A 12,563-nucleotide genomic window follows, 5' to 3' on the forward strand; every position below is an offset into this window, starting at 1 on the left:
AAGGTACCTGACAGCTTTTCCTTGCCAATATCTCTCTTTTGCAAAGAGCTGCGCATTGGAAAATTCAGGGATATGTCGTGTAGATGATGGCATAACAGGAGGCTTTAAAATTTTAATTCTAGTGTCCTTCGTTTGGGAGAAAAATGCAAAGGTACAAGACAGCTTTTCCTTGCCAATATCTCTCTTTTGCAAAGAGCTGCGCATTGGAAAATTCAGGGCTATGTCGTGTAGATGATGGCATAACAGGAGGCTGTAAAATTTTAATTCTAGTGTCCTTCGTTTGGGAGAAAAATGCAAAGGTACAAGACAGCTTTTCCTTGCCAATATCTCTCTTTTGCAAAGAGCTGCGCATTGGAAAATTCAGGGCTATGTCGTGTAGATGATGGCCTAACAGGAGGCTTTAAAATTTTAATTCTAGTGTCCTTCGTTTGGGAGAAAAATGCAAAGGTACAAGACAGCTTTTCCTTGCCAATATCTCTCTTTTGCAAAGAGCTGCGCATTGGAAAATTCAGGGCTATGTCGTGTAGATGATGGCCTAACAGGAGGCTTTAAAATTTTCTTTCTAGTGTCCTTCGTTTGGGAGAAAAATGCAATGGTACAAGACAGCTTTTCCTTGCCAATATCTCTCTTTTGCAAAGAGCTGCGCATTGGAAAAATCAGGGCTATGTCGTGTAGATGATGGCCTAACAGGAGGCTTTAAAATTTTCTTTCTAGTGTCCTTCGTTTGGGAGAAAAATGCAAAGGTACAAGACAGCTTTTCCTTGCCAATATCTCTCTTTTGCAAAGAGCTACGCATTGGAAAATTCAGGGCTATGTCGTGTAGATGATGGCCTAACAGGAGGCTTTAAAATTTTCTTTCTAGTGTCCTTCGTTTGGGAGAAAAATGCAAAGGTACAAGACAGCTTTTCCTTGCCAATATCTCTCTTTTGCAAAGAGCTGGCCATTGGAATATTCAGGGCTATGTCGTGTAGATGATGGCCTAACAGGAGGCTTTAAAATTTTCTTTCTAGTGTCCTTCGTTTGGGAGGAAAATGCAATGGTACAAGACAGCTTTTCCTTGCCAATATCTCTCTTTTGCAAAGAGCTGCGCATTGGAAAATTCAGGGCTATGTCGTGTAGATGATGGCCTAACAGGAGGCTTTAAAATTTTCTTTCTAGTGTCCTTCGTTTGGGAGAAAAATGCAATGGTACAAGACAGCTTTTCCTTGCCAATATCTCTCTTTTGCAAAGAGCTGCGCATTGGAAAAATCAGGGCTATGTCGTGTAGATGATGGCCTAACAGGAGGCTTTAAAATTTTCTTTCTAGTGTCCTTCGTTTGGGAGAAAAATGCAAAGGTACAAGACAGCTTTTCCTTGCCAATATCTCTCTTTTGCAAAGAGCTACGCATTGGAAAATTCAGGGCTATGTCGTGTAGATGATGGCCTAACAGGAGGCTTTAAAATTTTCTTTCTAGTGTCCTTCGTTTGGGAGAAAAATGCAAAGGTACAAGACAGCTTTTCCTTGCCAATATCTCTCTTTTGCAAAGAGCTGCGCATTGGAAAATTCAGGGCTATGTCGTGTAGATGATGGCATAACAGGAGGCTGTAAAATTTTAATTCTAGTGTCCTTCGTTTGGGAGAAAAATGCAAAGGTACAAGACAGCTTTTCCTTGCCAATATCTCTCTTTTGCAAAGAGCTGCGCATTGGAAAATTCAGGGCTATGTCGTGTAGATGATGGCCTAACAGGAGGCTTTAAAATTTTAATTCTAGTGTCCTTCGTTTGGGAGAAAAATGCAAAGGTACAAGACAGCTTTTCCTTGCCAATATCTCTCTTTTGCAAAGAGCTGCGCATTGGAAAATTCAGGGCTATGTCGTGTAGATGATGGCCTAACAGGAGGCTTTAAAATTTTCTTTCTAGTGTCCTTCGTTTGGGAGAAAAATGCAATGGTACAAGACAGCTTTTCCTTGCCAATATCTCTCTTTTGCAAAGAGCTGCGCATTGGAAAAATCAGGGCTATGTCGTGTAGATGATGGCCTAACAGGAGGCTTTAAAATTTTCTTTCTAGTGTCCTTCGTTTGGGAGAAAAATGCAAAGGTACAAGACAGCTTTTCCTTGCCAATATCTCTCTTTTGCAAAGAGCTGCGCATTGGAAAATTCAGGGCTATGTCGTGTAGATGATGGCCTAACAGGAGGCTTTAAAATTTTCTTTCTAGTGTCCTTCGTTTGGGAGAAAAATGCAATGGTACAAGACAGCTTTTCCTTGCCAATATCTCTCTTTTGCAAAGAGCTGCGCATTGGAAAATTCAGGGCTATGTCGTGTAGATGATGGCCTAACAGGAGGCTTTAAAATTTTAATTCTAGTGTCCTTCGTTTGGGAGAAAAATGCAAAGGTACCTGACAGCTTTTCCTTGCCAATATCTCTCTTTTGCAAAGAGCTGCGCATTGGAAAATTCAGGGCTATGTCGTGTAGATGATGGCATAACAGGAGGCTTTAAAATTTTAATTCTAGTGTCCTTCGTTTGGGAGAAAAATGCAAAGGTACAAGACAGCTTTTCCTTGCCAATATCTCTCTTTTGCAAAGAGCTGCGCATTGGAAAATTCAGGGCTATGTCGTGTAGATGATGGCCTAACAGGAGGCTTTAAAATTTTAATTCTAGTGTCCTTCGTTTGGGAGAAAAATGCAAAGGTACAAGACAGCTTTTCCTTGCCAATATCTCTCTTTTGCAAAGAGCTGCGCATTGGAAAATTCAGGGCTATGTCGTGTAGATGATGGCCTAACAGGAGGCTTTAAAATTTTCTTTCTAGTGTCCTTCGTTTGGGAGAAAAATGCAAAGGTACAAGACAGCTTTTCCTTGCCAATATCTCTCTTTTGCAAAGAGCTACGCATTGGAAAATTCAGGGCTATGTCGTGTAGATGATGGCCTAACAGGAGGCTTTAAAATTTTCTTTCTAGTGTCCTTCGTTTGGGAGAAAAATGCAAAGGTACAAGACAGCTTTTCCTTGCCAATATCTCTCTTTTGCAAAGAGCTGCGCATTGGAAAATTCAGGGCTATGTCGTGTAGATGATGGCATAACAGGAGGCTGTAAAATTTTAATTCTAGTGTCCTTCGTTTGGGAGAAAAATGCAAAGGTACAAGACAGCTTTTCCTTGCCAATATCTCTCTTTTGCAAAGAGCTGCGCATTGGAAAATTCAGGGCTATGTCGTGTAGATGATGGCCTAACAGGAGGCTTTAAAATTTTAATTCTAGTGTCCTTCGTTTGGGAGAAAAATGCAAAGGTACAAGACAGCTTTTCCTTGCCAATATCTCTCTTTTGCAAAGAGCTGCGCATTGGAAAATTCAGGGCTATGTCGTGTAGATGATGGCCTAACAGGAGGCTTTAAAATTTTCTTTCTAGTGTCCTTCGTTTGGGAGAAAAATGCAATGGTACAAGACAGCTTTTCCTTGCCAATATCTCTCTTTTGCAAAGAGCTGCGCATTGGAAAAATCAGGGCTATGTCGTGTAGATGATGGCCTAACAGGAGGCTTTAAAATTTTCTTTCTAGTGTCCTTCGTTTGGGAGAAAAATGCAAAGGTACAAGACAGCTTTTCCTTGCCAATATCTCTCTTTTGCAAAGAGCTGCGCATTGGAAAATTCAGGGCTATGTCGTGTAGATGATGGCCTAACAGGAGGCTTTAAAATTTTCTTTCTAGTGTCCTTCGTTTGGGAGAAAAATGCAATGGTACAAGACAGCTTTTCCTTGCCAATATCTCTCTTTTGCAAAGAGCTGCGCATTGGAAAATTCAGGGCTATGTCGTGTAGATGATGGCCTAACAGGAGGCTTTAAAATTTTAATTCTAGTGTCCTTCGTTTGGGAGAAAAATGCAAAGGTACCTGACAGCTTTTCCTTGCCAATATCTCTCTTTTGCAAAGAGCTGCGCATTGGAAAATTCAGGGCTATGTCGTGTAGATGATGGCATAACAGGAGGCTTTAAAATTTTAATTCTAGTGTCCTTCGTTTGGGAGAAAAATGCAAAGGTACAAGACAGCTTTTCCTTGCCAATATCTCTCTTTTGCAAAGAGCTGCGCATTGGAAAATTCAGGGCTATGTCGTGTAGATGATGGCCTAACAGGAGGCTTTAAAATTTTAATTCTAGTGTCCTTCGTTTGGGAGAAAAATGCAAAGGTACAAGACAGCTTTTCCTTGCCAATATCTCTCTTTTGCAAAGAGCTGCGCATTGGAAAATTCAGGGCTATGTCGTGTAGATGATGGCCTAACAGGAGGCTTTAAAATTTTCTTTCTAGTGTCCTTCGTTTGGGAGAAAAATGCAATGGTACAAGACAGCTTTTCCTTGCCAATATCTCTCTTTTGCAAAGAGCTGCGCATTGGAAAAATCAGGGCTATGTCGTGTAGATGATGGCCTAACAGGAGGCTTTAAAATTTTCTTTCTAGTGTCTTTCGTTTGGGAGAAAAATGCAAAGGTACAAGACAGCTTTTCCTTGCCAATATCTCTCTTTTGCAAAGAGCTACGCATTGGAAAATTCAGGGCTATGTCGTGTAGATGATGGCCTAACAGGAGGCTTTAAAATTTTCTTTCTAGTGTCCTTCGTTTGGGAGAAAAATGCAAAGGTACAAGACAGCTTTTCCTTGCCAATATCTCTCTTTTGCAAAGAGCTGCGCATTGGAAAATTCAGGGCTATGTCGTGTAGATGATGGCCTAACAGGAGGCTTTAAAATTTTCTTTCTAGTGTCCTTCGTTTGGGAGAAAAATGCAATGGTACAAGACAGCTTTTCCTTGCCAATATCTCTCTTTTGCAAAGAGCTGCGCATTGGAAAATTCAGGGCTATGTCGTGTAGATGATGGCCTAACAGGAGGCTTTAAAATTTTAATTCTAGTGTCCTTCGTTTGGGAGAAAAATGCAATGGTACAAGACAGCTTTTCCTTGCCAATATCTCTCTTTTGCAAAGAGCTGCGCATTGGAAAATTCAGGGCTATGTCGTGTAGATGATGGCATAACAGGAGGCTTTAAAATTTTAATTCTAGTGTCCTTCGTTTGGGAGAAAAATGCAAAGGTACAAGACAGCTTTTCCTTGCCAATATCTCTCTTTTGCAAAGAGCTGCGCATTGGAAAATTCAGGGCTATGTCGTGTAGATGATGGCCTAACAGGAGGCTTTAAAATTTTAATTCTAGTGTCCTTCGTTTGGGAGAAAAATGCAAAGGTACAAGACAGCTTTTCCTTGCCAATATCTCTCTTTTGCAAAGAGCTGCGCATTGGAAAATTCAGGGCTATGTCGTGTAGATGATGGCCTAACAGGAGGCTTTAAAATTTTCTTTCTAGTGTCCTTCGTTTGGGAGAAAAATGCAATGGTACAAGACAGCTTTTCCTTGCCAATATCTCTCTTTTGCAAAGCGCTGCGCATTGGAAAAATCAGGGCTATGTCGTGTAGATGATGGCCTAACAGGAGGCTTTAAAATTTTCTTTTAAGTGTCCTTCGTTTGGGAGAAAAATGCAAAGGTACAAGACAGCTTTTCCTTGCCAATATCTCTCTTTTGCAAAGAGCTGCGCATTGGAAAATTCAGGGCTATGTCGTGTAGATGATGGCCTAACAGGAGGCTTTAAAATTTTAATTCTAGTGTCCTTCGTTTGGGAGAAAAATGCAAAGGTACAAGACAGCTTTTCCTTGCCAATATCTCTCTTTTGCAAAGAGCTACGCATTGGAAAATTCAGGGCTATGTCGTGTAGATGATGGCCTAACAGGAGGCTTTAAAATTTTAATTCTAGTGTCCTTCGTTTGGGAGAAAAATGCAAAGGTACAAGATAGCTTTTCCTTGCCAATATCTCTCTTTTGCAAAGAGCTGCGCATTGGAAAATTCAGGGCTATGTCGTGTAGATGATGGCCTAACAGGAGGCTTTAAAATTTTAATTCTAGTGTCCTTCGTTTGGGAGAAAAATGCAATGGTACAAGACAGCTTTTCCTTGCCAATATCTCTCTTTTGCAAAGAGCTACGCATTGGAAAATTCAGGGCTATGTCGTGTAGATGATGGCCTAACAGGAGGCTTTAAAATTTTAATTCTAGTGTCCTTCGTTTGGGAGAAAAATGCAAAGGTACAAGACAGCTTTTCCTTGCCAATATCTCTCTTTTGCAAAGAGCTGCGCATTGGAAAATTCAGGGCTATGTCGTGTAGATGATGGCCTAACAGGAGGCTTTAAAATTTTCTTTCTAGTGTCCTTCGTTTGGGAGAAAAATGCAATGGTACAAGACAGCTTTTCCTTGCCAATATCTCTCTTTTGCAAAGAGCTGCGCATTGGAAAATTCAGGGCTATGTCGTGTAGATGATGGCCTAACAGGAGGCTTTAAAATTTTAATTCTAGTGTCCTTCGTTTGGGAGAAAAATGCAAAGGTACAAGATAGCTTTTCCTTGCCAATATCTCTCTTTTGCAAAGAGCTACGCATTGGAAAATTCAGGGCTATGTCGTGTAGATGATGGCCTAACAGGAGGCTTTAAAATTTTCTTTCTAGTGACCTTCGTTTGGGAGAAAAATGCAAAGGTACAAGACAGCTTTTCCTTGCCAATATCTCTCTTTTGCAAAGAGCTGCGCATTGGAAAATTCAGGGCTATGTCGTGTAGATGATGGCCTAACAGGAGGCTTTAAAATTTTAATTCTAGTGTCCTTCGTTTGGGAGAAAAATGCAAAGGTACCTGACAGCTTTTCCTTGCCAATATCTCTCTTTTGCAAAGAGCTGCGCATTGGAAAATTCAGGGATATGTCGTGTAGATGATGGCATAACAGGAGGCTTTAAAATTTTAATTCTAGTGTCCTTCGTTTGGGAGAAAAATGCAAAGGTACAAGACAGCTTTTCCTTGCCAATATCTCTCTTTTGCAAAGAGCTGCGCATTGGAAAATTCAGGGCTATGTCGTGTAGATGATGGCATAACAGGAGGCTGTAAAATTTTAATTCTAGTGTCCTTCGTTTGGGAGAAAAATGCAAAGGTACAAGACAGCTTTTCCTTGCCAATATCTCTCTTTTGCAAAGAGCTGCGCATTGGAAAATTCAGGGCTATGTCGTGTAGATGATGGCCTAACAGGAGGCTTTAAAATTTTAATTCTAGTGTCCTTCGTTTGGGAGAAAAATGCAAAGGTACAAGACAGCTTTTCCTTGCCAATATCTCTCTTTTGCAAAGAGCTGCGCATTGGAAAATTCAGGGCTATGTCGTGTAGATGATGGCCTAACAGGAGGCTTTAAAATTTTCTTTCTAGTGTCCTTCGTTTGGGAGAAAAATGCAAAGGTACAAGACAGCTTTTCCTTGCCAATATCTCTCTTTTGCAAAGAGCTGCGCATTGGAAAATTCAGGGCTATGTCGTGTAGATGATGGCCTAACAGGAGGCTTTAAATTTTTCTTTCTAGTGTCCTTCGTTTGGGAGAAAAATGCAAAGGTACAAGACAGCTTTTCCTTGCCAATATCTCTCTTTTGCAAAGAGCTGCGCATTGGAAAATTCAGGGCTATGTCGTGTAGATGATGGCCTAACAGGAGGCTTTAAAATTTTCTTTCTAGTGTCCTTCGTTTGGGAGAAAAATGCAATGGTACAAGACAGCTTTTCCTTGCCAATATCTCTCTTTTGCAAAGAGCTGCGCATTGGAAAATTCAGGGCTATGTCGTGTAGATGATGGCCTAACAGGAGGCTTTAAAATTTTCTTTCTAGTGACCTTCGTTTGGGAGAAAAATGCAAAGGTACAAGACAGCTTTTCCTTGCCAATATCTCTCTTTTGCAAAGAGCTGCGCATTGGAAAATTCAGGGCTATGTCGTGTAGATGATGGCCTAACAGGAGGCTTTAAAATTTTAATTCTAGTGTCCTTCGTTTGGGAGAAAAATGCAAAGGTACCTGACAGCTTTTCCTTGCCAATATCTCTCTTTTGCAAAGAGCTGCGCATTGGAAAATTCAGGGCTATGTCGTGTAGATGATGGCATAACAGGAGGCTTTAAAATTTTAATTCTAGTGTCCTTCGTTTGGGAGAAAAATGCAAAGGTACAAGATAGCTTTTCCTTGCCAATATCTCTCTTTTGCAAAGAGCTGCGCATTGGAAAATTCAGGGCTATGTCGTGTAGATGATGGCCTAAACGAGGCTTTAAAATTTTCTTTCTTGTGTCCTTCGTTTGGGAGAAAAATGCAATGGTACAAGACAGCTTTTCCTTGCCAATATCTCTCTTTTGCAAAGAGCTACGCATTGGAAAATTCAGGGCTATGTCGTGTAGATGATGGCCTAACAGGAGGCTTTAAAATTTTCTTTCTAGTGTCCTTCGTTTGGGAGAAAAATGCAATGGTACAAGACAGCTTTTCCTTGCCAATATCTCTCTTTTGCAAAGAGCTGCGCATTGGAAAATGCAGGGCTATGTCGTGTAGATGATGGCCTAACAGGAGGCTTTAAAATTTTAATTCTAGTGTCCTTCGTTTGGGAGAAAAATGCAAAGGTACAAGATAGCTTTTCCTTGCCAATATCTCTCTTTTGCAAAGAGCTACGCATTGGAAAATTCAGGGCTATGTCGTGTAGATGATGGCCTAACAGGAGGCTTTAAAATTTTCTTTCTAGTGACCTTCGTTTGGGAGAAAAATGCAAAGGTACAAGACAGCTTTTCCTTGCCAATATCTCTCTTTTGCAAAGAGCTGCGCATTGGATAATTCAGGGCTATGCCGTGTAGATGATGGCCTAACAGGAGGCTTTAAAATTTTAATTCTAGTGTCCTTCGTTTGGGAGAAAAATGCAAAGGTACCTGACAGCTTTTCCTTGCCAATATCTCTCTTTTGCAAAGAGCTGCGCATTGGAAAATTCAGGGATATGTCGTGTAGATGATGGCCTAACAGGAGGCTTTAAAATTTTAATTCTAGTGTCCTTCGTTTGGGAGAAAAATGCAAAGGTACAAGACAGCTTTTCCTTGCCAATATCTCTCTTTTGCAAAGAGCTGCGCATTGGAAAATTCAGGGCTATGTCGTGTAGATGATGGCATAACAGGAGGCTGTAAAATTTTAATTCTAGTGTCCTTCGTTTGGGAGAAAAATGCAAAGGTACAAGACAGCTTTTCCTTGCCAATATCTCTCTTTTGCAAAGAGCTGCGCATTGGAAAATTCAGGGCTATGTCGTGTAGATGATGGCCTAACAGGAGGCTTTAAAATTTTAATTCTAGTGTCCTTCGTTTGGGAGAAAAATGCAAAGGTACAAGACAGCTTTTCCTTGCCAATATCTCTCTTTTGCAAAGAGCTGCGCATTGGAAAATTCAGGGCTATGTCGTGTAGATGATGGCCTAACAGGAGGCTTTAAAATTTTCTTTCTAGTGTCCTTCGTTTGGGAGAAAAATGCAAAGGTACAAGACAGCTTTTCCTTGCCAATATCTCTCTTTTGCAAAGAGCTGCGCATTGGAAAATTCAGGGCTATGTCGTGTAGATGATGGCCTAACAGGAGGCTTTAAAATTTTAATCCTAGTGTCCTTCGTTTGGGAGAAAAATGCAAAGGTACAAGACAGCTTTTCCTTGCCAATATCTCTCTTTTGCAAAGAGCTGCGCATTGGAAAATTCAGGGCTATGTCGTGTAGATGATGGCCTAACAGGAGGCTTTAAAATTTTCTTTCTAGTGTCCTTCGTTTGGGAGAAAAATGCAAAGGTACAAGACAGCTTTTCCTTGCCAATATCTCTCTTTTGCAAAGAGCTGCGCATTGGAAAAATCAGGGCTATGTCGTGTAGATGATGGCCTAACAGGAGGCTTTAAAATTTTCTTTCTAGTTTCCTTCGTTTGGGAGAAAAATGCAAAGGTACAAGACAGCTTTTCCTTGCCAATATCTCTCTTTTGCAAAGAGCTGCGCATTGGAAAATTCAGGGCTATGTCGTGTAGATGATGGCCTAACAGGAGGCTTTAAAATTTTAATTCTAGTGTCCTTCGTTTGGGAGAAAAATGCAAAGGTACAAGATAGCTTTTCCTTGCCAATATCTCTCTTTTGCAAAGAGTTGCGCATTGGAAAATTCATGGCTATGCCGTGTAGATGATGGTCTAACAGGAGGCTTTAAAATTTTCTTTCTAGTGTCCTTCGTTTGGGAGAAAAATGCAAAGGTACAAGATAGCTTTTCCTTGCCAATATCTCTCTTTTGCAAAGAGCTGCGCATTGGAAAATTCAGGGCTATGTCGTGTAGATGATGAACTAAAGGAGGCTTTAAAATTTTCTTTCTTGTGTCCTTCGTTTGGGAGAAAAATGCAAAGGTACAAGACAGCTTTTCCTTGCCAATATCTCTCTTTTGCAAAGAGCTGCGCATTGGAAAATTCAGGGCTATGTCGTGTAGATGATGGCCTAACAGGAGGCTTTAAAATTTTCTTTCTAGTGTCCTTCGTTTGGGAGAAAAATGCAATGGTACAAGACAGCTTTTCCTTGCCAATATCTCTCTTTTGCAAAGAGCTGCGCATTGGAAAAATCAGGGCTATGTCGTGTAGATGATGGCCTAACAGGAGGCTTTAAAATTTTATTTCTAGTGTCCTTCGTTTGGGAGAAAAATGCAAAGGTACAAGACAGCTTTTCCTTGCCAATATCTCTCTTTTGCAAAGAGCTACGCATTGGAAAATTCAGGGCTATGTCGTGTAGATGATGGCCTAACAGGAGGCTTTAAAATTTTCTTTCTAGTGTCCTTCGTTTGGGAGAAAAATGCAAAGGTACAAGACAGCTTTTCCTTGCCAATATCTCTCTTTTGCAAAGAGCTGCGCATTGGAAAATTCAGGGCTATGTCGTGTAGATGATGGCCTAACAGGAGGCTTTAAAATTTTAATCCTAGTGTCCTTCGTTTGGGAGAAAAATGCAAAGGTACAAGACAGCTTTTCCTTGCCAATATCTCTCTTTTGCAAAGAGCTGCGCATTGGAAAATTCAGGGCTATGTCGTGTAGATGATGGCCTAACAGGAGGCTTTAAAATTTTCTTTCTAGTGTCCTTCGTTTGGGAGAAAAATGCAAAGGTACAAGACAGCTTTTCCTTGCCAATATCTCTCTTTTGCAAAGAGCTGCGCATTGGAAAAATCAGGGCTATGTCGTGTAGATGATGGCCTAACAGGAGGCTTTAAAATTTTCTTTCTAGTTTCCTTCGTTTGGGAGAAAAATGCAAAGGTACAAGACAGCTTTTCCTTGCCAATATCTCTCTTTTGCAAAGAGCTGCGCATTGGAAAATTCAGGGCTATGTCGTGTAGATGATGGCCTAACAGGAGGCTTTAAAATTTTAATTCTAGTGTCCTTCGTTTGGGAGAAAAATGCAAAGGTACAAGATAGCTTTTCCTTGCCAATATCTCTCTTTTGCAAAGAGCTGCGCATTGGAAAATTCATGGCTATGCCGTGTAGATGATGGTCTAACAGGAGGCTTTAAAATTTTCTTTCTAGTGTCCTTCGTTTGGGAGAAAAATGCAAAGGTACAAGATAGCTTTTCCTTGCCAATATCTCTCTTTTGCAAAGAGCTGCGCATTGGAAAATTCAGGGCTATGTCGTGTAGATGATGAACTAAAGGAGGCTTTAAAATTTTCTTTCTTGTGTCCTTCGTTTGGGAGAAAAATGCAAAGGTACAAGACAGCTTTTCCTTGCCAATATCTCTCTTTTGCAAAGAGCTGCGCATTGGAAAATTCAGGGCTATGTCGTGTAGATGATGGCCTAACAGGAGGCTTTAAAATTTTCTTTCTAGTGTCCTTCGTTTGGGAGAAAAATGCAATGGTACAAGACAGCTTTTCCTTGCCAATATCTCTCTTTTGCAAAGAGCTGCGCATTGGAAAAATCAGGGCTATGTCGTGTAGATGATGGCCTAACAGGAGGCTTTAAAATTTTATTTCTAGTGTCCTTCGTTTGGGAGAAAAATGCAAAGGTACAAGACAGCTTTTCCTTGCCAATATCTCTCTTTTGCAAAGAGCTACGCATTGGAAAATTCAGGGCTATGTCGTGTAGATGATGGCCTAACAGGAGGCTTTAAAATTTTCTTTCTAGTGTCCTTCGTTTGGGAGAAAAATGCAAAGGTACAAGACAGCTTTTCCTTGCCAATATCTCTCTTTTGCAAAGAGCTGCGCATTGGAAAATTCAGGGCTATGTCGTGTAGATGATGGCCTAACAGGAGGCTTTAAAATTTTCTTTCTAGTGTCCTTCGTTTGGGAGAAAAATGCAATGGTACAAGACAGCTTTTCCTTGCCAATATCTCTCTTTTGCAAAGAGCTGCGCATTGGAAAATTCAGGGCTATGTCGTGTAGATGATGGCCTAACAGGAGGCTTTAAAATTTTAATTCTAGTGTCCTTCGTTTGGGAGAAAAATGCAAAGGTACAAGATAGCTTTTCCTTGCCAATATCTCTCTTTTGCAAAGAGCTACGCATTGGAAAATTCAGGGCTATGTCGTGTAGATGATGGCCTAACAGGAGGCTTTAAAATTTTCTTTCTAGTGACCTTCGTTTGGGAGAAAAATGCAAAGGTACAAGACAGCTTTTCCTTGCCAATATCTCTCTTTTGCAAAGAGCTGCGCATTGGAAAATTCAGGGCTATGTCGTGTAGATGATGGCCTAACAGGAGGCTTTAAAATTTTAATTCTAGTGTCCTTCGTTT

Source organism: Pseudophryne corroboree, unplaced genomic scaffold, assembly GCF_028390025.1.
Source record: "Pseudophryne corroboree isolate aPseCor3 unplaced genomic scaffold, aPseCor3.hap2 scaffold_664, whole genome shotgun sequence".
In the NCBI taxonomy this organism is placed as follows: domain Eukaryota; kingdom Metazoa; phylum Chordata; class Amphibia; order Anura; family Myobatrachidae; genus Pseudophryne; species Pseudophryne corroboree.